The 22,857-nt window shown below is 47.8% G+C and overlaps 1 pseudogene; it reads right to left on the bottom strand.

Moving 5' to 3' along the window:
* Positions 1 to 17,224: 17,224 nt before the first annotated feature.
* The window catches only part of LOC102029940, a 17,348-nt pseudogene continuing 11,715 nt past the window's right edge, over positions 17,225 to 22,857 (bottom strand).

A 22,857-nucleotide genomic window follows, 5' to 3' on the forward strand; every position in this document is an offset into this window, starting at 1 on the left:
TTAGTTCAGATTCAAGGCTGTTGCATAATCTCATATGGTTGGACACTTTCATATTCTAAACAAGAGCCCTAGGATGTAGGTACTGTGATTCCCATGCTCATCAAGCACATGAGGTCTCCGTGTGGTGGGTGATATGCTTAAGGTGACACAGCCAACAGGGAGCAGGGCTGGGACCCTAAAATTGGACAGGCTTAGGCTAAAGCCCCCCTTGTGATCGCTCTACCACAGTACCCCACTCCAACCTGTGGATTAAAAGGCTATCTTGGGGCTCAGTATCCTTGAGCAGGGATGTGGCCAGCAAGTGGCCTCAAGGACTATAAGCATCTTTGGGGGATCATGAAGTTGGGTTTGCTTTGTGTGCTCCTGCATTTCTCCTTAGTGTGGTCACTTTGGAGAGGAGATCAACCCTGAGCGTACCTGGGGAGCACCACCACCCTCCTCTGATGAGTGAGAGGGCCTCTGAGGGCACAGTCTGATTCCAGCGGCAGCTGTGCCCCCTTTGGTGGCAGAGTGTTGTTAATATCATGAGCTGGCAGGGCCAGCAGGATTATCACATCTAGTTCATATAGGAACAAACTGGGCTTCTCGGCAATGGGACAACTTCTCTGAGATCACAACCAGAACTGAGTAGGACATAGGGCTCTGGCTTTGGAGTCCGAGATCTTTCAACTGACTAAATCTGGCCTCAAATGCAGAGGAAAGTAAAAGGTACCATAGGATTTGTAATTAGGGAGAAGTCCCAGAATATGACAATGGCACCAGAAATGCTTCCATTAGGACATCCTTTCTTCTGGGAAAGTCAACATTGAGTGATGGGTTTCAGAGATCTCCTGAATGGATGAAGGACAATGGCAACAAAGCTTGATGCAGCCCTGGGCTGGATGGCCAGTGGATGAGGCAGGCAGCTCAGAATCAGACGGATGCGGTGGTGGAGGGGGCCACATACAGGTCCACATTTGGCCTTCATTATACTATCCCTGAAGCTAGAAAGCTTCTTCCTAGGGGCCTCTGGGAAGGCTTCCTGGGAGAAAGAAGGTCCCAGGCTTGCCTGGATCTTGTCTCTGGGCTTGTGGATCCCTGAGCAGTGACCTGGCAGTCCTGTTTACCACCTGTGTGATCTGTCTGTGGCAGTTGCTTTACCTGTCTGAAGTTCAGTTTCCTCATCTGTAAAATGGGACTTTGTCTTGCAAGAGGAGGGTTAGCCCAGAGCCCATGAGACATCTGTACCCAGCCTGGCAGCTGGTGTTCCCCTAAATACTGGGGCTTAATCACACACAGATACCTGAGGCTTCTCTGCAACCTCTTTGGCTCCCTGTCAGGTTGGCAACCCAGAAAGAAAGCTGCAGTCTGGGGTCCTAAGCCTGGAAGGCAGAAAACCTGGCTGCAGAATTTTCTCTGAGTACACACTGACTGCTCGGTCTGGACACTTGATTTTTCTCTCCAAAAATTTGGTAGGAAGTAGAGAGCAGAGCTGCAGACATTCAAGGTGTTCAGAGCTTGCTCCTGCTGAGTTGGAAGGCAGAGACCTGCCCCTTCCTGTGAAGATGTGTGCCTGGTGCTACCTTGATGCAGAATGAGTTTCTCCAGGGCCTGGCTTACTCTACCAGACATCTTCTCAAGGAGCCAACAGGAATTCCTCTTCTGGCCTACTCAGTCCCCAAGGGAAACCTTGTTTCCCAGAAGAGATTATAAGTTCTGGATTGTGTAAACACTTTCTGTCCAGCATCTATGGCAATCTTCCTTAATATAACTAGCTTGCCTTCGAGGTAGAGAACCTGGCCAGCTCTGCCAGGGGAGGCTCCAGAACCAGCCTCTGGGGCTTGGAGTGGACAAATCTGCCTCCTTGAACCCTTTGTCAGCCTTGCTGGCAGAGGCAGGGAGGGCAGTCATTGCCTACGGCCAGTTGGTGCTGAGTACAGCACCCTTGTTCCACCTTTGTGGAACCCTTGTCTTCTCATCTTCTTTGTGGTCACTAGGCATCCAAAGGCCTTTCCTGGTAGGAAGGAGCTGGCTTGGGCAGAAGACCCATCCTAGCCCATTTGAGAGCTCCCATAGCCATATGTGCTACTGCTCTGTCTCAAGTTAGGACCTCTCCTAAGGGTGAAGCTGCCCCCACAACCCAGAAGAAAGGCTTCCCCCTCTTCCTGTGCCGGAGGTCCAGACAAAGGGGCCAAGCACAGACTGACAGCTGATAGCAGGGGACCCTTTAGAAACTGGTCTCTGGCTGGCCTGGATTCATTAAGCTCAGGCAGCTCCTCGACTCTGCTGATGGTCACTGGGTGATAAGTGGCTGTGCCTGGCCCTTCTGCCTTTGAACTGCACGTTCTGTCTGCGTCTCGCCTGGGAGTCATTTTGAACTGTCAGTTCCTGGGATTAGATGCGTGTTTAGGCTGGATGAACTCATGAATGAAAATATTTTGCTTCATGGTTTCGGTAACAGAGACCTGCACAGTGGGGCCCCCTTTCTCTCTTTTTCTCTCCCTCAGCACCACCCAGGCAGGCCCAGCCTAATAACAGGAACCATAGCCCTTACAGCAATGCCCAAGCTGCTGTGTGAGACTTTGGATGGGGCCTCTGTGCTGTGATGAAACCAGGTATCCCAGCAGCTTTGGCCAGGTGAGGGCTTTCTTTTTTTTTGGTTTTTTTCCGGTACCGGGAACCAAACTCATGACCTTGCCCTTGCCAGGCAGGCGCTTTGCCGCTGAGCTAAATCCCCAGCCCCTAAGGGCTTTCTTAGTAAAATATTTTTCCTGATCACAGAAGATCTTCAGTACAAGATGGCAGAGGGGGAGCAGCAGGTTCTTCTGTGCTGGGAACAAGGGAAGGGATGGGAGAGGAGTTGGTCGCAGGCTCATGTGCTGCAGCCAGCTGTGATCCTCGTGTCACTGGCTTCTTAACAGGGGACCCTTTAGAAGCTGGTCTTTGAGAGGTGCGGGCCATGTGGTTGGAGACATGACAGTCCTGTCATCTTGGAACTGTGGGTTCATCTGAGTTTGGATATCAGCTCTGCCTCTCCTTCATGTGCCTTTGAGAAAGTCGTGTAATCATTTTACACACCCCATTTACAGATGAGGACAGGGGTCCTGAATCTTCCTTGCCAAGTTGCTGCACGGGCTGTCAGTGTGAAGGGCCAACTATGGTGCCCGGCATGGAACTGACGTTGTACTGCTATCCTTTCCCTGCCTTGTTCTTCGGCTGGGCTGTGCCAGCAGCTTGGGCCACACTGTGCTCACTCTACTTCATGGCCAGAAAATGAGGAAGATCTAGGGGACCTTTTGGGACATTTGTGATAAAGTCCTCAGCTCCTAAGAGAATTAGTGCTGTGGTAAATAGGTGTATCCTGCCGCTGACCGGGTTCCATCCATGGCTGTGTTCTACCATCACGTGGCCCTGGCATTCCCCAGTAGCCTGAGGTCAGTGGCTGGAGGGCAGCTGTCTGCCGTTGTCTCTTGCAGAAAGTTGCTGGGGACTTCCTGTAGTACACACAGGCTGGTAACTACTAGGAATCTGGTCTGGCGCCCAACAGATTGTATTGCTTAGTAGTAAATAGTTTCAGCTGAGAATCAAAACAAACTTTGGGGTGGTGGCTGGTAGCCTAGCTTGGCTGGTGGGCAGGTGTGAGTGTGTGTGTGTGTGTGTGTGTGTGTGTGTGTGTGTGTATACCTAGATATATGCCTTAATGCCAGTGCATGTGTGGATGTGTTTATGTGTGGTGTTCTGGGGCTAGAATTGTTGTTGGGCTGTTTCCATCTTAACTCCTGATCTTTGGTTTATCAGTGAACAGTTGTTAGAAAGTGGTATTTTGCATAAGTAGTATGTATTAATTTTAGAAAAATTGGAAAGAATGTAATCACTGTAACTGGTGTCCTCTTATTCATTGCCTTTGTGTATACATATGTTTTTTCCTTATAAAACCTTTTAATAACTTGTTCTCCTCAGTGACCTGGTTGCCTTTTATATTTGGCACCATCATTTTTGATGGCTGCCTGGTGCAGAAGGTGGCGGACGGGAGGAATGTACTATAGTTTTTAAAGCCACTCTGTACATTTAGATATGTTCTTTCTGAGTGTTGGCCCTAATGAAGCACTTTGTGACAAATGTCCTTGAATGAGCATTTTGGTACACTTGACAACTCTTTCTCTGAGGAAGGACTAGGGACTGAATTTCTGGCTCCAAGGACGTCTGTGCTTTTCTGATACCTTTTGCCAAATTGTCTTTCAGAAAGCTTGTACTGAGCAAAGTGGAGGGAAAATGGTCCTTTCCCTTTCTGTATAGATTCTCTAGGCAGGGGTAGAAGTTTCTAAAGGAGCGGAGGAGAGAGAGGAGAGGGTCAGTGCATTAAAAGGCCCTCAGGGCTTTGCAAGGTCTGGGAGGGTACTGAGGCCTAGAGAGGGAAAAGATGAGTGTGTGAGCCTGCAAAGGGCCTGAGAACTGTGGCTGAGAGGGCCTGGCTGTCCTGACACGGCCCAGTGAGCTGGGAGGCGAAGGGAAGGTCTCTGCCTGCTGGTGAGAAGAGCCAGGCAGTCAGGCACCCTCTGCAAAGTTGGGGGCTGTGAGATTGTTCTTTCTGCTGTTTATCAAGCCCTGACCATGGGAACTGGGCCTGGCCTGGGAACTGGGCTCAGGGAAGGGGATAAACTGGCTTTTACCCTCAGGCAGTCAATCCCATGGGGGTTATTGGTGGGGACAGAGAGTAGTGACCAGTGACTATACCAGGGGCTTTGGGGAACAGAGGAGGGTGATGTAGAGGAGGCCTCCTGGAGGACGGCACCTCTAGGGTGAGATCTGAAGGAGAAGCAGGAATGGTGGATGGATATAGGAAGGCCTAGGGTGTCAGAAGATGGATATCAGAGGCTAGCTAATGGGTAGGCCCTAGGAGGCCTGGTAGGCTTTCTAGGGAGAGCTAGACCTTTTCAGGATGTATAGGAAGCTGGGCCCCAGAATGCAGGATGATCTAAGACAAGGTGAAGCAGCACTGAGGAAGCAAGGGTGTTGTCCCCTGTGGGAGCCGCTGGTGTTGTAGAGCTACCCTCTGCAGGCCAGGTGTGGCAGAGGGGCGAGTATCTGGAGGAGATGACATGATAGTAGCGTAGGAACCTCATGGCCCCTTTCCGCTCTGGGATAGGCAGTCTCTGTTCACTCTGAGATGAGTCCTTCGGGCCAGAAAGACCATTTCTCTTGGTGTTGAAGGTATATTCTGTTCCTTCCCCTTCCTGGAGGGCATGGAGGCTCCAGGTGAGATGGGAGCCAGAGGCACACTTGCTGCACAGGGAGACTCTCAGGTGGAAGCCTGGTCCCTGCCCCGCTTTCCTCGTCTCCCTCCCTGTGAGCCTGCTTTGTGAAGGCCACTCCTACTGTGCCCTGTCTGGCTCCTCTGGAAGGCTGGCCTGACCCTTCCTCCAGGCACGCAGGCCCTGGGAAGGTTCTAGCCACTCAGCCCGAACCCCCAGCAGGCACAGTCTCAGCCCCCTGCCTCTCTCTGGTGGGCAGTGGTGCGTCCTCACCCACACAGCCAGCCTCTTGCCTCTTCTTCTGAGGTTCCTGTTTCACGTGAGTCCTGCTCATTCTCCCAGGAAGCAAAGGTCCCCGTCTCTGAGAAGGGTCTTGAGCTTTCTGAGTGCTCTTGGGCAGAGCGCTGGTGCCCCTTCCCAGGATGCTCAGGGCATGGTCTGTGGGCCTGGTGCTTGTCACCACTCCACTGTTAGGGGCACAAATAGCCCCCCAGCCCCCCAGCCAAGGCTGGGCCCCCTGCAGGTTGGTCCTTCCTCTGTGCTGCCTTCCAGGCTCCTGATTCTCCACCCTAGAAAAGGCAGGAGTGGCTGGCAGACATTGAGTTCTCCTTCAGGTGGGGTGGGGAGGGCAGGTACCGCGTACAGATAGGTGCGTGCAGTCAGATGTGCGCAGCCCCAGTCAGCCTGAATGCTCAGTAGGAGTGAGGCTCACATGCCAACCCATCAGTGTGTATTGGAGCCCCTTTCTATGCCAGGCACCGTGGTAGACCCTAATTTCTAAAGCACTCTTCGAGGTGGGTGATATTAGCTCTATTTTGCAGATAAGAAAATATGACTGAGAGGACAACTGGTACAATCTGGGGTATTTGTGCCCCCCCAGTGGATAGTAATTAAATTTTACCTGGGTGCCAGGCCTGGTAGGGAGCGCTTTCAGGCAAGGGAGCCCCTTGGAGTCCTACCCTTGTCCCTGGGTCTGACAGGAAGCTCATTTGGGTGAGAACAGGTGACAGGCAGGTCCTAAAAGCACAGGGTTAAATATTTACATTAGGCAAAGATGAGGGTTAAGTGCCTGAGGCAGGCAGAGAGAGAGAGAGAGAGAGAGTGAGGGACGGCTGCTGGCACCTCGAGAGCTGAGAGAGCTGCAGGAAAGGGGAGCATCTCCAGGGGGCTGGGGATGGCGGTACAGGGCCAGAGTGAGGCTGCATCTCCTCTGAGAAGGGCAGAGAGTGTGGTAGCCAGGAATGTGGAAGCCACATAGTTTTGTGTAATTAGGTCGGCTCCTCTGCAGTGGCTGCAATTAGCTGTAGGCTGGAGACACGACTTCCTGTGGCCAAGGCCACTTCTGCACCTGGGGCAGCTTACCTGGGCTCCTGCTGTGCAGGTTTGGGCCTCATGCATTTACGGCAGGAGCAGCACGACGCAGGTGAGCCGCTGGGACTCCCTAGTCATAGCAGAAGGAGAGACTCATCCTGGCTCTCCTCCTGGCACTGAGCACCTCTTAATCCTCTCTGAGGCCCAGCTGGAGCATCCACCCTTGCTCCTTCTCCTCACCTGTCACAGAGCTGTTTCTAGGGCCTTCTTGCTCTTGCTGTCTGTGGACAGGACTGTCAGCCTCTCAGAGGTGATCAGTACCCATGACTGCCAGTGAATGTCTTGTATACTTCCTCCCACAGGGAGCTCAGTGGCAGGAATATTCTGAGAATTTGATGTTTAGAGGCGCTCAGCCTATCCTGTCTCAGTGAAAAATGTCAAAAACAAGATGATCAGTACTGCCACTTTCTCTTTAGTGTTCAGGGAATATTACTTTATTTGTCTAATTTTATTCCAATCAAAGCAATCACTGTCTTTGTGTTTATTGGTCTTGCATGTCTTCATTGGTCTTGCATGTCTTCACTTTAAAATTGTAACATAGTAGATGTAAAATCTTGGAAGCGGGGGTATAATTATTTCCATTTTGCAGACAGGAGAAAACAGAGGTTGGAGAAGTGAGATGTTTCCTCAGAACCATTTGAGGAAGCTAGCAGTGACTGAGAGCCACTAATGGGCCAAGTGACACCACGCTCAGCCTTCCGTGTCTCAACTGAGGTTGAGCTGAGGGTGCAGTCTGGGACCCTCTCACCACATCAGGCTGGAAGCAGGAAAGTTGTTGGTGGCAGTAGCAACAGGAAGAGTGTAGCACTGCAGAGGAGCAGCAGTGTCCTGGGTGAGCTGGGGCTCAGTGATGCCCACCAAGGTGGCTGCCCAGCCTCTCAGGCCACTCGCTAGCCAGGCTGGACTGAGTCTGGTTCTTCTGTCTTCCTCTCTGCATCCCAGAGCTTGAAAGTGGTCTAAAAATCCTAAGAGGGGAGTAGAGATGTCACAGAGACAAGAGGGATGATGGACTACCATGCAGTAAATTGGTAGTGTTTAGTATGTACTTGGTGCAAGCAATGTTCCCGTGGTATTAGTGGGCATATTATTCTTTTAACCCTACTTTAAAGAACAAGACAGTGCTCTATAGTGTGAACACCTGGGACCAGACCTGGGCTGGGAAGATGGCACTCCACGCACTGTAGCTGTCCTTTGCTGTGGATTCCACATCCCTGATAGACCTAGGCTGCCTTCAGTAGCCATGAAACTCCAGTTGATTCTCATTCTTCACGGTAGTGATTTTCTACAAAGTCATTACCAGCACCAAATGTGCTAACATTGAACTACGGCTCCTACGGGAGCAGAGTGAGGTTCCAGTGAGCGTCTGGTCACACCATTTTGGTCACCTGATCAGTACATAACCTTGTTCTATGTATTTCTATTTAAAGCACCTTATTTAGTATGTTATTGATTCATTAATATTGAACTCATGGCCAATACTGTAAGTTATGCTTGGATGAAATTTACCTGACACACATTTTGTCTGTAAGGCACATCACAACCTTCCTGAACTTAGGAATACTAGGGACATTTAGGAACACTTGGGCACTATGCTTGGGCCATCTTAAACAGCGACATCACCAAGAAAAAAACCCACAAAAACAAAAACATGGCACTGTGTGTGGCAGAGAAGACACTTGTTTATAGTGGGAGCTAAAACAGGCAGGGCAATTTGGCTTGCTGGACTGCCGCAGGACATGTGCACATTGAGTGACTCAAACTTTCAACTACTCATGCCTGCAAATGACCATGAAAGCACCAAAGGCACTGATCTGGGGGGTTACAAATAAAGTTTAGTGAGTGTGTACATTTATAAATATGGATTCTGTAAATAATGAGGATTGGTCGCATAAGGTAGACAAATTAAACTTTCTGGCCCGGCCAAACTGTTGGAGGTAACTCATAGTTGGAGGGTGGCAGATGGTACCTCTGAGCTACAGAAAACATGGAGAACAGGGAGGTCCCCCAAAGGCTCTAGGGCCAGTGGCTGGCCCAGCCCCAAGCAGCAGGGCCTGGTGAGCCTTGTCTGTAGTGATCTTGATGGGTTTTCCACACACAGCACTTCAGCTGTTTATGGCAATGTGTTTATGTGGGTAGGGGGGATGGATTCATTTTTACCCTTTGGACATATTTTGAATCCATAAACAAGAAGAAACTTATCTTTACAGGCTTCTCGCTTTGTGTGGCTCCTGTGAATCCTGCCCTCAAATGTTCCACGGGGTGCTGGCAGAGATGGCAAGGCATTTGAGTGATTGTATATCCAGCTAGGAGCTTGAGCATCTGTTTCGGGGAAAAAGAAGGACAGCAGGGACAATGGGATTTTCCCAGTAGAGTCCAATCAGCCTTGGGCCAAAGCTGGAAAGAGATGCAGGGTGGGAGGAGGCTGGGGAGTGACACGGCTCCCCCACCCCGACCCCAGTCTCTTAGGCCTCTTGGCAGATTTACTTGCAACCCATGAGTCCTCCATGGGTTGAGTGTGAGACCGTGGAGGGTCCCTGGGTTGCTACCACTTCAGGGTCCAGGTGGTAGGTGAGGTACAAAGAGGGGAGGTTTTATACCCGTCTCTGCACAGCAGAGCAGGGGTTGTGCTCACTGCAGCTCAGCACAGTGCCACGGCTGTGGCCTCACACACAGGCACGTAGTACGGCAGGCTGGCAGGGTTTGCTCCCCTCCTTTGCAGGGACTGCCATCTCTCCTGTGAACAGGCTACGAACTCGGACTTCGGAGTCAGAATGCCCAGGTTAGAAGCTTGGCTTGGTCACTTATGGGCTATATGACCATGTAACTTCTCTGTGTCTGAACTTGTTTAAGACAAGAATAATCATACCTACTACTCAAAGTGATACTAAATATTATAGTTAAGACTTGAGAAATATTTCAAATATTATCTAGTGTAAAATAAGAGCTATAAATTAACAACATTTATAAATTTGCTTTGTAATCCAGGGCACGTTGCCCTTGTTAAGCCTCAGTTTTGTTATATAATTAGCGACACCTACCACTGAGAGTTGTGATGCAGTGTGATGGATCTGAGTTGGAAATGCATAACAGATTGGACTTTAAAAACCTCACCATGGTTTTAGCTGTTGTTACTGTCATTAAAGGTGCCCTTGTCTCCATTCGGCCTCCACCCTGAGCTCAGATGAGGCACGGGGAACTCCGGAAAAGGTAGGCCTGGAGACAGAGAAACGAGTAGACTGTCGTGATTCAGATGAGTGAGTGGTGACTTTGGGGCCTTCACTTGACAAAGGCCCAAGACAGCTGGTGGCAGGTCCCTAGGAGCGAGTGGGGAGCTGCTCTCTGTTCTCCAAACCTTGCCCTGCAGGGAGCCTGCTTTCCCTCCTGCAAGGGACTTGGAGCCCGAGCTGCTTCCTGTGGTTCCTTCTTGAGCCTCCCTCCCCGGCATCTGGGCAGATGTTTGGCCATGAGCACTGCCAAGCAGTGGGAATGCCATTCAGAAGAAATGGGTGTATGCAGAAAATTCCCTCCTCAGGCTCCTCGGGAAGGCTCGGAAGAGACTTCACAGGAAGCGTCAGCACAATTTTCTAATCAAGTTGAAGTCCATGGCCCGTAGTTAGAAACAATAAATGAAATGCAATTTGAGCCAGAACTTTGCCTGAGCCTCCATTTCTGGAAGTGGGTGTGGGTGAGAAGCGGGTCTCTCTGAGGGAAGAACTTGACCCCCGACCCAGGTGATTTTAGCCCCCAACCCCACCATCAGCTTGCAGGGGAGGGACTCTAGGACTTTATTTTAGGTAATCATTGCAAATCCTGATTTTGATCTGTCGGGTCAAAGTCCACACTTCTCTGTAAATCAATGCACACTATTAAGCTGACTTTGTTTTTTCTCCTTCCAGCGCCTTCTACCTACCATGCTTAGAGTTTAGTCTTGGAGATCATTGTTTAATCAATATTAAACCATTCACATAGTTTAAGTGTTTACTTATGTGCTTTGAATCATTGCTTGCAGTAAGAACAAGTGATGCCCCTAATCTGCCTTCACTACACTCCCCAATACCCTAATTATGTAATTTAGAAAAGAACATTTCCTGACAGCAGTTTCTCAGTGCACAGCAACAAATACCGACTGGGGCCGGGCCCAAACAACCCCGTAATAGCTAGCACATGGAGCTCGCTGCCTTGGTCCAGGCAGGCCTGACTTGGGGCGGGCACCCGTCCGTTTGGGTTAAGGGTTTCAAATGATGGCATATTAGTGCCAGTAGAAGTAATTCCACATGAAAGGAGCTGAGGCTAATAGCCCATCTCCAGTCTCTCTTAGTTTGCAGAATAGGCACTCACTGCAAGTTGTTACTGACCCAGACAGTCCGCAACAGATATCTCGCCCAGCCTGTGAGACTGACGCAGCCAAAGATGTGTCCTAGAGGCCAAGGTTTAGACCAAATGGTTCCTTGTGGCCTTGCCAAACCCTGTATCTCTGGTCTGGAGGTTGGTCCTGCACACCCCCAATATTTCCTTGTTGGCGTTGGGGCGGGGGCTAAAAAGCAAGGTACATACGTAAAGGGCTGCAGGGTGCCTGATTGGCAGAATCCATGTTTTCAGGTACATCTGCACTTGTATACCTTCTACTCCTGTGGCTGTTTTGGGCATAAGGGACCCTAAATGCCTTTCTCCTCACCAGTCTGCCAGTGTAGGGGACCAAGCATCTCAAGCCCACTGCCGCGGTGTACAGAGCCTGGCTTGGCCTTTTCTGATTGAATGAAGCCTAAGTGTTCCCTAAGCTAGTGGCTTCCATGCAGGGATGGAGGATGACCTTTCCTGCTTCCCCTCCTCCATGGAGAACTCAGTCTGACAAATATTCTGTTGCCATGGAAACACAGGGGCAGTCCTGGGGGCTCACCTGTCTCAGAGGGGTGGTATTTGGGCCACCCTTGAACAGCCCCTCTTAATGGGCAGAATGTGGGAGCTGTGGGCTTCTGCTTGCACACAGTCTTCCAGCCGCCTGGGGCCTGAGCTCTTGAAGGTCCCAGAGGAAGGGTAGAGGACAAGTGAGGAGCAAACTGAGCTGCAGAAATTCTAATTTGGCTGTGAATCTCAAACTAGTGCGTTAGCCTTTCTAGAAGCGCCAGTTGCTATGGTGATGGAAGCGGTGCCAATTTCGAGAGTTGTTTTTGTGGTTAGAGTGACCTGTCTTTGACAAAGAGAGTGAGGCCAACCCAACAGCCCCAGTCCTTGCTCCCTTCCAAGGATCAGATATTGTCAGGCCTCAGGAGGAGGGTGACCGTCTTTCAGAGTGGCTATTTTACCTTACCATTATTCTAGGGCTCCAACAGCTTGGCTGGGAAGGAATGGTGATCTGGCATTCCAAGAGAGAACCCACAGGTGGGCTTTCCGATGGAGAAAAAGCTGCTCAGTTGCAGCCGAAATTGGAATTTAAAAATTCCTCTGTCTTGGGACAAATTCACGATAAAGTGTTCTTTATGGAGCCTCCTGCCACCCGGAGCCTGGCCATGGGCCCTAAGGGTCTGCTCCTTCAGGCCACATTTTGATTTGGGCCTCAAATATCAGCCTTCCTCCACACCCCCAAAATTTCCTAAGTGACGAAATGGAGGCCTTTTCTGTAGCTGGGGTGCTTGTGTAGCTCGTTAACTCTCAAAGTGTTTTACAAATATTTATCCACCTTAGGTCATTTGCAAACCTAACCCCTGTCATCCCACCTCAAGTTTGTCCCCTTCAGCTTGGTTGCCCAAATGAAGTCAGAAGCCTTGGACTGGGAATTCCACATTGGTGGATTTTGAAAAGCTGTCCCGAATGGTTTGTTTATTTCTCTAGTCTGCCCTTCTTAGAGTTCCAGAGTGTGTCAGGGCTGCCCAGCCCAGACATGCAAAGCCTTTTGCTCTCCCTGCTAGAGGTGAGAGTATTTTATTTATGAATTCATTTTAAATCACTTTTCAGATCACTTTTAATCAAATTAAGACTCCTTCTCCAGGATTATGTCAAAGCATTAGAATAAAGAGGCCATTAGTAAGAGGGAGGTATTTGGGGACAGGTAAGCAGCTCCTTGGACTTGCTTTCCCAGCTGGCACGACACGTAGAGAAGGCCTATTTTGTGCTGCTCTCTGCAGTCCCTCGAGTGTGTCTTTGAGAGCTGGAGGAAGGCCTCTGGGAACTGGAGGCCTGGGTCCTTCCCAGGGGTGGCTCTGCACGCTAGATGTTAGTGATATTTCCCCTAAGACTCACCCAGATGATTTCTGATGCTTTCTACCCCATCTTCCCAGCAACCTACCACCCTGAGTTGTAGCAGGGTTAACTGGCCTCAAAGTCACCCAGCCTGAATTTGCCTTGACTCCCAGCTGCAGAATTTCTGACTAATGAAGGCTGACCCCTGGTGAATTTTCAGAAGCCACAACTTGCCTGCACCAGGCTTGTTCAGTTGATAAGATAGGCTTTTGTGTAGAGCAGGCAAGAGGGGCGCAGCTTCAATAAGGTCCCTGATCAAGGTGATACCAATCATTTGGGCTAATGTTTGCCAAATAAATAGCCTCATTAGGAAGGGCTATAAAAGTCCGATAAGATTCTTCTAATTATCCCCCAAAGCACAAATTCTTGAAGTTTCATTTCGGCATAATAGGAGATGTGGAGAAATGAGGGGCCAATGTGTGTGAATGAATATTTTTTTTTTTTTAACAACGGCTTCAGCCCTATGAGTGACACATCTAGCGTTACATATTTGCTTTTGCAAAAAGCACCAAACACAAATTGCTGAACACAAGAAAAAAAGACAATGACATATTTTAGGTTACTATTTCACCTTTGGAAATCAATATATAAGCCATTAAAACTACATTTTTCCATGAATGATAAGTGTAATTACCTTTCTCTTGCCATAAAAACTTGTCCTTATTAAATGTAAATATTTAAAAATGATTGAAATATATTTGAAGGGCACTTTATAGCTTGATTTTATATGCTGACATCTGGGTTGCCTTTCCTAAAACACTCTATTTCTTGGAGAGTTATTAAATTAGTATTTTGAAAGGACTAACACTAGACTTGTTCCTTGTTTCAATTTTAATTTTGTACATATTTAGATTTACTGGGAACTCAGAGTTTTTACATTTAGCTAATGCATGGTTATATTTGCGGAGCTTGTACACATAGAAGCCATGATGTTATTTGCAGAGGGAATCTTTAAACAATTGGGAACTCCATCTCTGCATTTATTTTGTACCCCTGCAAAGCATAGAGTACAGAAATCGAGATTCCAAAATTCCTGCCTGTAAATGTTTAATTTTCCAATTCTTCTTTAGAGCAGGAAGATTGTTTTAAATATTTACTTTACTTTTAGTTGTGTATCATTTCAGATAATGGATACATGATCAGTTTTTTTTGTAGATCTGTCGTGCGTTAGTTTAACTCTGAGAAGGACAAAGAGTGGAATAATTTTTTTCAGCTTCACTCTTTGGAAGAAATTTTTTGCTTCAAAAATTAGTATTTTTAAGCTGCCTTACTCCATCTTTATTTATGAAGAGGTTAGATTGTTCAGTTTTTTGTGTTCTTTTTTGTTTGTTTTTGCTTTGAGAGAATTTCAGATATTAATAGAAAATCTAATTAAAAATACAAGCTCTGCTAGCATATTTAATTCCAGATGGCAAAAAGACTTCGCTCAAAAATGTGCAAGAATTCAATATGAGTGGCTCAAATTTTTTTTTTCATGGTAAGTATTTCTGGGGTGGATGTATTCCTGAGCTCTGCATAGGAAAGCAACCATCCATGCAAGCCGTGCTGGGCTAACCTTCAAACCCTCTTTACTCTTTTTCTTTCACTATGCTAAATCCTTGAGATGTGTAAAGATGTTATGATAGGCAGTGGGTCAAGTAATCTACACATGTAGCTTTTTATAAATTTTTCTTTGCAAAGGAAAAATTTTCTTCAAATAAATCCCCCCAAATAAATGGTTTATAAAAACAAAAGTCTGTTTGTTTTGAAATTGCACACAAGAAACCATGTTATAACAATATCTCTCTTTATTTGAGTTCCGCCTGAGAAAAGAAATTTACCTATAGTCAGCGATTTCCCTCATGATAAGCCTTTAAAAAAATAAAGTTGTCTCTTGGGAGAAAATAAACATCAACGAAATGCACATATTCGAGGTGTCTTTATTCACTTGTCCAGGGGAATTGTTTAATCTTTGTTTTCTTCTCCCCTTTCTGTGGCTTTTTTCTTTCTTTATAGTTCTGTTCATGCAAATTCCCAAACTTAAGCATTTTAGACTTGCTTCTTTTAATTATAGACACTTCTTGAATGAGAAAAGGTGCCGTTTTCTCCCCCCACATGAAGTAGGATTTTTAAACAAGTCTTGAAATTTTTTTCACTCACAGTGCCACTGAAGGTGAACAGACAAATGGGGGAACGTGCGCCGATCGCCGCCAGTGACCTGGGAATTTTTCAGGAGGCATATTTTCTTACGTTAATGCCTTTGTAGATTCCATCGACGTTCAGACATCAAAGGGCATGCAATTAATAATGGACATCTGGAGGGCTGATCACATGCTTCCGATGTTAAAGTGGTGAACGACAGGAAAATCTGCCATGGTCAGGTATTAGCTGTAATCATTTTAAAACAACAGCATCGAAGGCTTCTCTTTTGTGCCTGTGCTTTCAGAAAGGCAGAGGCACACATACAAAAGGTTCCCGCAGACGCCTTCCTTCTGCTGGATGAGTGAGTAATAAACGATTTGTAGACCCAAGTTGCCAGCGTCGATTCAGACAACCTTAATTTCTGCGATAAATGTAAGCTTAATTTTGTGTGAACTTTTCCCCCACATGGACACATGGTGACCAACAGTTGTATTATTTGGGTCTTCAGTTAATTCTTGAAGGTTTGCTCTTTATTTGTTTGCATTTTCCAAAATAAATGTTTTCTAGTACTTTGGTAATGGTAACTTTCTGATTGCTGGAATTGAAGGCGTCCTTAAGAGTTATTTATTTCCTCTCTTTTATGGTAGCCTGTTTATCTTTTCCAAAGTGATATATGTTACCCAACCCCAAGTAATATAAGATAGGTAGGGAAGACTGTGTTTAAGCTCAACAAAAATGTTCCAGAGAAATATAGTGCTTTGGGCTCTAAATACTCCAGCAGGTATAAAGACCTGTAACTTTTTAACAATAATTCTCATTTGAGTAGGTCACAGATAATAAAGGAAAGCTTGTTTCTGGGAAATTAAAAAAATGACATGAGGGGGAAAATATTTATTTGCTTTCTACATTGGTCAAATGACTAGTGGATATTAAAAACCTGTAAATAGACAGATGCAACCAATTCTTTCATTAACAAATATTGCAATTCTACAGTAACATAAATGCATTTAAAAATGCTTATACTTCTGAGATCTAAAATTGTCAGAGCTTAGTCTGCTTTAAATGTTAAATTGATATGCTAATCAGTTGAGGAGAAAAAAAATTCTTGTAAATCTTTAAAGAACCAACTTGAATTTTAAAGGCTGTTCTATCATTCAGGTAGCAAAAGCTCCCATCCATGTTGTGTATGGTTCTGTACAGTTCCCTTTTGACTAGGTCAGCCCAGCCACCAGCTTTGTTTCCCTTCTAAGCATAAGCAGGATCGGCAGCACGCTTTAAAGTTAATTTGAAGTAGGGTCTATATTGCCGTCAGCAAATATGTTATAAGCTTATTATTTAATCGTGATTCCGGGGTAAGGCCATCATCCCCTTCCTAAATCCAAATATAAAAGCTGAAATCGTATTTGTTAAAACTGTCATGTTGAATTTGTGGCCCAGATTGTTTTCCCGAGGCGTGCTGGGCCAGAGCTGAGTCCCAGCTGCAGACACCCAGCCCGGCAAAGCTGCTCCTGGCCTGGTGGCTGAGCCACTCCGAGCTGCTCAGACCGCCCGCCTCCCCCAAACAGAGCTGCAGCCCAGCCTGCTCTCGGCTTTTCCACATTGTAAAATCATTTGATTTATTTGTTTGGTTTGGTTTGGTTTTTAGAAGCACTGAAGAAATTATTTCCTACTGGCAGAGAGGGCACTTGGTGTTACACTACATTAGTTTCACATCATTAGTTTAGGGTTCTCAAACTTAAAATTGGAAGGTACATGGAAGGCTTCTAGAGACCTCAGTTCTGACCAGAGCAGAACAAATTAAAGCTGATGGATTCCTTTCGCTGTCTGTAACGTGTGGGGCGATACATCATAAAGTGCTGTGGCATTGCTGAGGGGTTCCCTCTGTCAGCTAAGGAATTTGGTGGTAGGAAATGTTATTTATAAAGAGGAAAAATTCCACTGTTACCATTCCGGTTTTTTTAAAAAAACCGTAATTTTATCGTCACAGCTTGTACCAAGAAACCAAGAAAGGGTGCTGATGACAGCCGCGACCCCATATCTCTGGGCTGTTCCCTCTCACCTCCATCAGCCACTTCCCCTCAGACTCTAGCTCCTTACAAATAATTCAAAAGCCGCCCTCAGACAGAGGACGAGCTCCAGGGCAGATCGCACGATTGCACTGCTCGGCTGCAGGCGGTATAGCAGGGTGCTAGCCCGGTGGGGCTGAGTCCCCGCAGTGTTCCGCGTGTAGCTGGGGAGCCGCAAGCGGCGTGGGTTCCGCCGGCCTAGCGCGCCTCCAAGGCGCCGGGGAAGCGGAGGACACCGGCTCGATGCTCCCACCGCCGGCTCTGCTCTGCGCCTCTCCCGCTCTCTCGCTCGCTCTTGCAGTCCCCAGGGTCTCCGTCTTCCCGCTGCTGCTCAGCGACAGCCGGATCTCGGCCTCTGCAAGCAGTGGCGTTGGGACCCGGCGGGGCCCTCAGGTGAGCGCTGCCCGAAGCTCTCCTGCCACCTGTTGGCCGCCAGCGGTGCTGACGCCGCCCGAGGAGCAGCGCTTTCAAACCGGCCTAGAATTTTAAATGTCTTCTTTGCGCCCACATTCTGGGTGCTGGAAGACCCATAGCTGTGTCCCAAGCCTCCCCCCACCCCCAGCTGGTCTACCTGAGCTTCCTAGGTCCCTATCTGGCCAAGCTACCACAACTGAGCTAGGGAACAGTCGCAGGCGATCTGCTCAGGAGTATCATGTCCAGGGTCCTGCCTCTTGGACAGCAATGGAGGGGACAGAGGCTGGAGGGTCCCTCTGACAGCAGAGACCAGACTATCCCGGGTCTTTCCCTGACAGTGTCTAGGGAGCGCCTGATGTAGTGCCACCATGGGAGGGCAGCGAGTTGTCCCTTCGTCTAGACAGAGTTCTCCTGCGTGGTGGCCCTGCTTGGCCACTGTACCTTGTGGAAGGGGAATATGAACCAGCTTGTCTAGCTTCTTGCTACGGGGAGCAGGCTTTGCCTAGGCCTCTCCTTTTCCTTCTTTGTAGGGAGTCTTCCAGGGTCTGGATGTAAAGGCAGTGTGGGGAATTCTGCCGGAGGTCAGGAACAAGGGCGTAGGAGCTTCAGAGTGGAAGAGGGTGCCATACCTTCTCCCCACCGTCAGCCACGGGCCATTCGCACATATCACAGGGGAGCAGTCCTGTTCTGAAGGGCTGGATGCTTCCTACGGACAGGCTTGGATTTCTCTGCACAATCGTTCTTTAGGGCAGTCTCTAGGGAAATAGGGATCTTGGTGGCTTCCAGTATGGGGGAGCAGCCACGTTTTTGAACTTTCTGGCTGCAAAAGGAAACCTCCTTCTAGGTCTTGGGTGGACTGAGGCTGAGGATGGATTTGGCCTGACTTTGAGAATATCTCATCTGGTTCACAGTGCTGAGGATAGTGTGAGTTGATGGTACTCACATTCCTATTTTGGGGAGGGAGGTCGAGGGTCATGTTTTCCCCCATGCCTTGTTGGAAAGGGTTGAGATTCCCAGCTGCTGTTGGCCCACAGGCAGGCGTTTGGCCCAGTTGAAGATGCAATATTTCTTCATTCTGTGGTGGTTTTATACACAAAGCTTGCATCACTCTCAACCCCACCCGCCTGTAGCATGCATGAGCATTAAACATGACATGGATGCTTGATGCTGCTTGTGGGGCAGGGTGGCCTGCACGGAGCCCTCATTATGAGAACACAGCGCTCCCTAGACACTGTCAGGGAAAGACCCGGGATAGTCTGGTCTCTGCTGTCAGAGGGACCCTCCAGCCTCTGTCCCCTCCATTGCTGTCCAAGAGGCAGGACCCTGGACATGATACTCCTGAGCATGATTCCACCTGGCCTTCAGCAGGTAGTAACTGGCCAGCTTGTCTGGCCCGGATTCCTTTACTCTGCCTTAAAGAGGAGTGTTGTCTGTGAAAGCCAAGGGAGCTTGTTTGTAGGTGATTATCTTCTTGCTTATCTGAGCCCGGAGTGTTCCTACCTCCTCATCTCTGAAATCAGAGAGAGGCCCTCTGGTATTTGGCCAAACAGTTTGTTGAGAATCCAGTCCTGCAAAGTTATTTTTTCAGTCTAGGGGCTCATGTGAACTCTGGACTAGGGATGATTTAGTTGTGTTTTTTCAGCTCACCTCGTAATTTCATGGAGAAAAATTCTTTGGCATGTTTCCTCCTGGTGCCAGCTGCTCTCAGAGCGGAGTAATGCCCCATGGTCAGAAATCGAGTCATGCCAGGTCTGTGCTTTGGGGAGTGGCAAGTGGCTGACTGGACTCTCTTAGGTCTGCCTATCAAGGAGGGAGAGAAATCCTACCTAGCCAGGACTCACATTTTTATGGAGAAGAAGGAATGTTAGGAAAGTCAGTAAACTTCTGCCTGCCCAGCCCTGTGAACATGAATGGGAGAAGAAAAACCCAAGGCTGATTATTTACCCTCAACACAAATGTCACCTCCCTCCCATCACCTGCTTTTTATTTCGAACCTCTCTGACAGAAACACATGACTGGCTGGCTTTGCCTGCCATCAGTACTGTCTGCCATGGAGGGACTGGGGGACCAAAGGTAGGATAACTTTCAAGACACCTGGCACAGCTGGCTCCTGCCTTTGTGCATGGGATGGCCACTAGCCAGCTGGCTGCCCTGTCCTCATTCATGTGCTCTCCAGAGGAATTCTAACAAACTGAATTTTTACAATTTTTATGGTCATGTATTATTCTAAAATCAGGCTATGCAGCTGCCCTGGGCGTGGCTGTGTGACCTATCTGGTAAGTAGTCCTCCTGGGCCTGTGCGGCTTGCAAGAGCTTAACCCTGCTCTGACGAGAGAATGATCCCTGATCTGGGAGATGAGAGGCTCTCTGGGGTCCACACTCCGTTCTCACCTTCAGCAACAAATAGGACACTTTTTCCAAGGCCCCCAGCTGGTCCCAACTAGTCAGTGGCTCACCGTGCTCATGGCGTCCAACTATAGCCCCTTGTGGATTCCTTGGAAAAGGGAGGCAGGTGCCTGAGCTGCAGACTGTTTTCCTAGTTGTATGCATTGGGAGTAGAGATCCCTTCTCCAGAGCTGTGGCCAATACAGAAAGTGCGTTATTGACAATAATATCTTCAAAGCTATGTTCTTTTCCCTTAGCCAGGCAACTTTAACTTTCTGCCTTTCCTGTGCCTGGGGAGGAAATTTCCCTGTCTGGAGAGAAAAAGACTCTTGAGTCACTCTCAGTCTTCCTCCTTGAAGGCTGCAAGTTCATTTGTCTTAACCTTCCCTGTCCGGAGATAACAGATTCTAGAGGCCAGCTAAGAGAAGAAGCTGTGCTTGGAAAAGTCGTTTAAGTGGGACGTTCTCAGTTTTGAGCTCGAGCTGTTCTGGAGACACTGACATTTTCCTACTTCTCAGAGGTGAGAGGTGACGAGGCTGTAGTGGCATTTTGGACTTGGGGCTGATAAGACTGTTTTTGTAAAACACTGGAACCCTTTGTGATTATCAGCTGGGAATTTCATGGTAGTGTTTAAAAGAAGGAGAGGACAAAATGGGCCTCTTAACTGTCAATTGGGTTGCTCATTGTCAAACAATCACTTAAAGAGCATTTGCTCCGGCCCCTGAGTGTCACTGCTATTAGCCACTTAAGCCGTTTGAGAGGCCATGCTCTGGGTCACCCCCGTTTTAGAGATAAAATGTGGTCCTGCTTTTCTTCTCCGTGTGACCCCAGCAGAGGCAGCATTGCTTTGACTCCAGTGAGCAGGCTTCTCCTTTCCAAGTCCTTGTTAATAGCCTGAACCAATCATGCTTCTTGACGTCAAGAGAGATTCAAGTGCACAGCAACGAGTACTTTTGGAAGAACTAAAGGAGACGACAAAGGTTGTCATCATAGACGTCAGGCTCCTCTCTTTGAATTTCCATGTGCTGTTCTGTCTCTCCCCCTTCCTTCACCCCTGCGTGCGCCACTGGAATCACTTGGTGTTCACCTGGCTGCGGGAGAGGACGTTGTGAAATTCTGGAACTGCTGCAGAAACTTGAAGACATGGAAAATGCAAACTCCTTACTTGGTCTGTGCTGTCTCCTGCCAATGTGGTCTGACAGAGCCCGTGGGCGTACTGATGCCAGATACACTCCAACTAAATAAATCTCTAAGAGAGTGAAATAAAAGCACTCTTGCATTTTCCTTTTGTTGTCTGTACAAAAGCCACTCTCGGTATGTGAATGGTGTCAGATGCAATAATCCAGAGTAAATCTCCAGGAAGAGAAATACATCTGAACAGGAGTGATCACTCATTTCCCATTTCCCCACCCTCCCCCCGTTCCACGTTGGGTGAGTCACTGGAGTGGCTGCCCATGGCTCCTGTGGCTGGCTGGGACTGGGGGGATGGTCACAGGGCCCTGGGGTTGCTGTCAGATTTACACAGGTCACTGAGCTTCAGATGGTGAGAGTTTTGGGTCTTAGCCTTCTGGGCGGTGTCCATTCTGGCTGAGGGTCAGAGGAAGACCACACCCTTTGATTCTAGGCTTCCACATGGCCAAAGCTTTTCCAGGGTCCCCTAGGGAGATGTTCTTGCCAATTGTATCCACTATAGAAGTCTGGAAGCACTTAAATTACATATTCTTTTAGCAGATTAAACTTGACAATTCCGGGGCCACCCTCCCTGGCCTTCTCTTGGACGCCCCTCTGTCCCTGTTGGGGTATACCTGCTTATTCACTGGTGAAAGGCAGGGCGGTGGGGGAAGGATACACTGTGCTAAACCAAGATTTCATACGGCCTCTTCAGAATTATAATACTTTTGTCACGGAATGTTTCATCTTCACCCTGTATTATTTACTGGACAGTCCATATTCCAAAAGTTTCCTTTCAGTGTCTGATCATGTAATGCATTTGTCTACATACTGTCAAATCTCTTTCAGTAACTTTTCAGCAGGAGTGGCTTTTCAGCTTTCTTTGTCACGAGATGGATGTCTTGCTGAAGAACGGGTAAGAATGTAGACTGTCCCTCAATTTGGGAGGGTCAGATGTTCTTTCATGGTTAGGTTCAGATTCCAGCTGGAACCCTGCATCCTTCAGTATATCGTATCTGGAGCCGCATGCTGTCTGTCCCTCATTGGTGAAACAAACTGTTTTCCTGGTCAAGGTGTTGTCTGGTTACTGCACTACCTATTTATTATTTTCCCTTGAGCTAAGAAGCAACCTTTGCTGAGACACTTGCACTTGGACATGCAAATGTTTTGCTCCTCATCAACCCTCCCTCTGTCCTGAATTTAGCACCTATTGATAATTCTTGCCCCAACCACTGTGATGATTGCAAAATGGTGATCTTTCTACTTCCACTAGTTTGTCTGCCTTTGTCAACATTCTGGTGAAGAGTCACCCCTCTTTCCTCTCTGCTTTCCTTCCCCTCACCCTCTTTCTTCCTCTCTTCTGGCATTGCTGCTGCTTCTTCAGTACAGGCTCATAGATTTCTATCTTATTAAGTAGGTAATAATATATTCATATCACTATTTATTTTGTGCTCAACTAGTCCCAGATGTAGCCTGTGAGACTCCTTCAGGCTCGATCCTGTCTCCTTTTGACATGCTCTTATCATTATTTTGAGTACTTCCTAACCTTCTGGCATCAGCAAGATGTTCCAAGCTTACCTTGTACCTTCCCTGAACTGATCCTGGGGTCAATCATTTATCTAAGAATTCCTAGTTTCTAAACAAAGATGCAGAAATGTAGTGCACCCTGTGCTACTGGTGGGATTTTTGCTTCAAATTTAGGATGAATACACACACGTACCCACCTTAACTCTGAAATATACAAGTTCTATACACATACTTACATTTAAAGTTACATATACATATCTGAACACACATTTATATGAAGTCATGCTGTATGTCCAATTCTATCCTATACAACAGATTCTTCAGTGCCCCCTCCT

This window comes from Chinchilla lanigera, unplaced genomic scaffold (assembly GCF_000276665.1).
Source record: "Chinchilla lanigera isolate Chin_1 unplaced genomic scaffold, ChiLan1.0 scaffold00007, whole genome shotgun sequence".
Taxonomy (NCBI): Eukaryota; Metazoa; Chordata; class Mammalia; order Rodentia; family Chinchillidae; genus Chinchilla; species Chinchilla lanigera.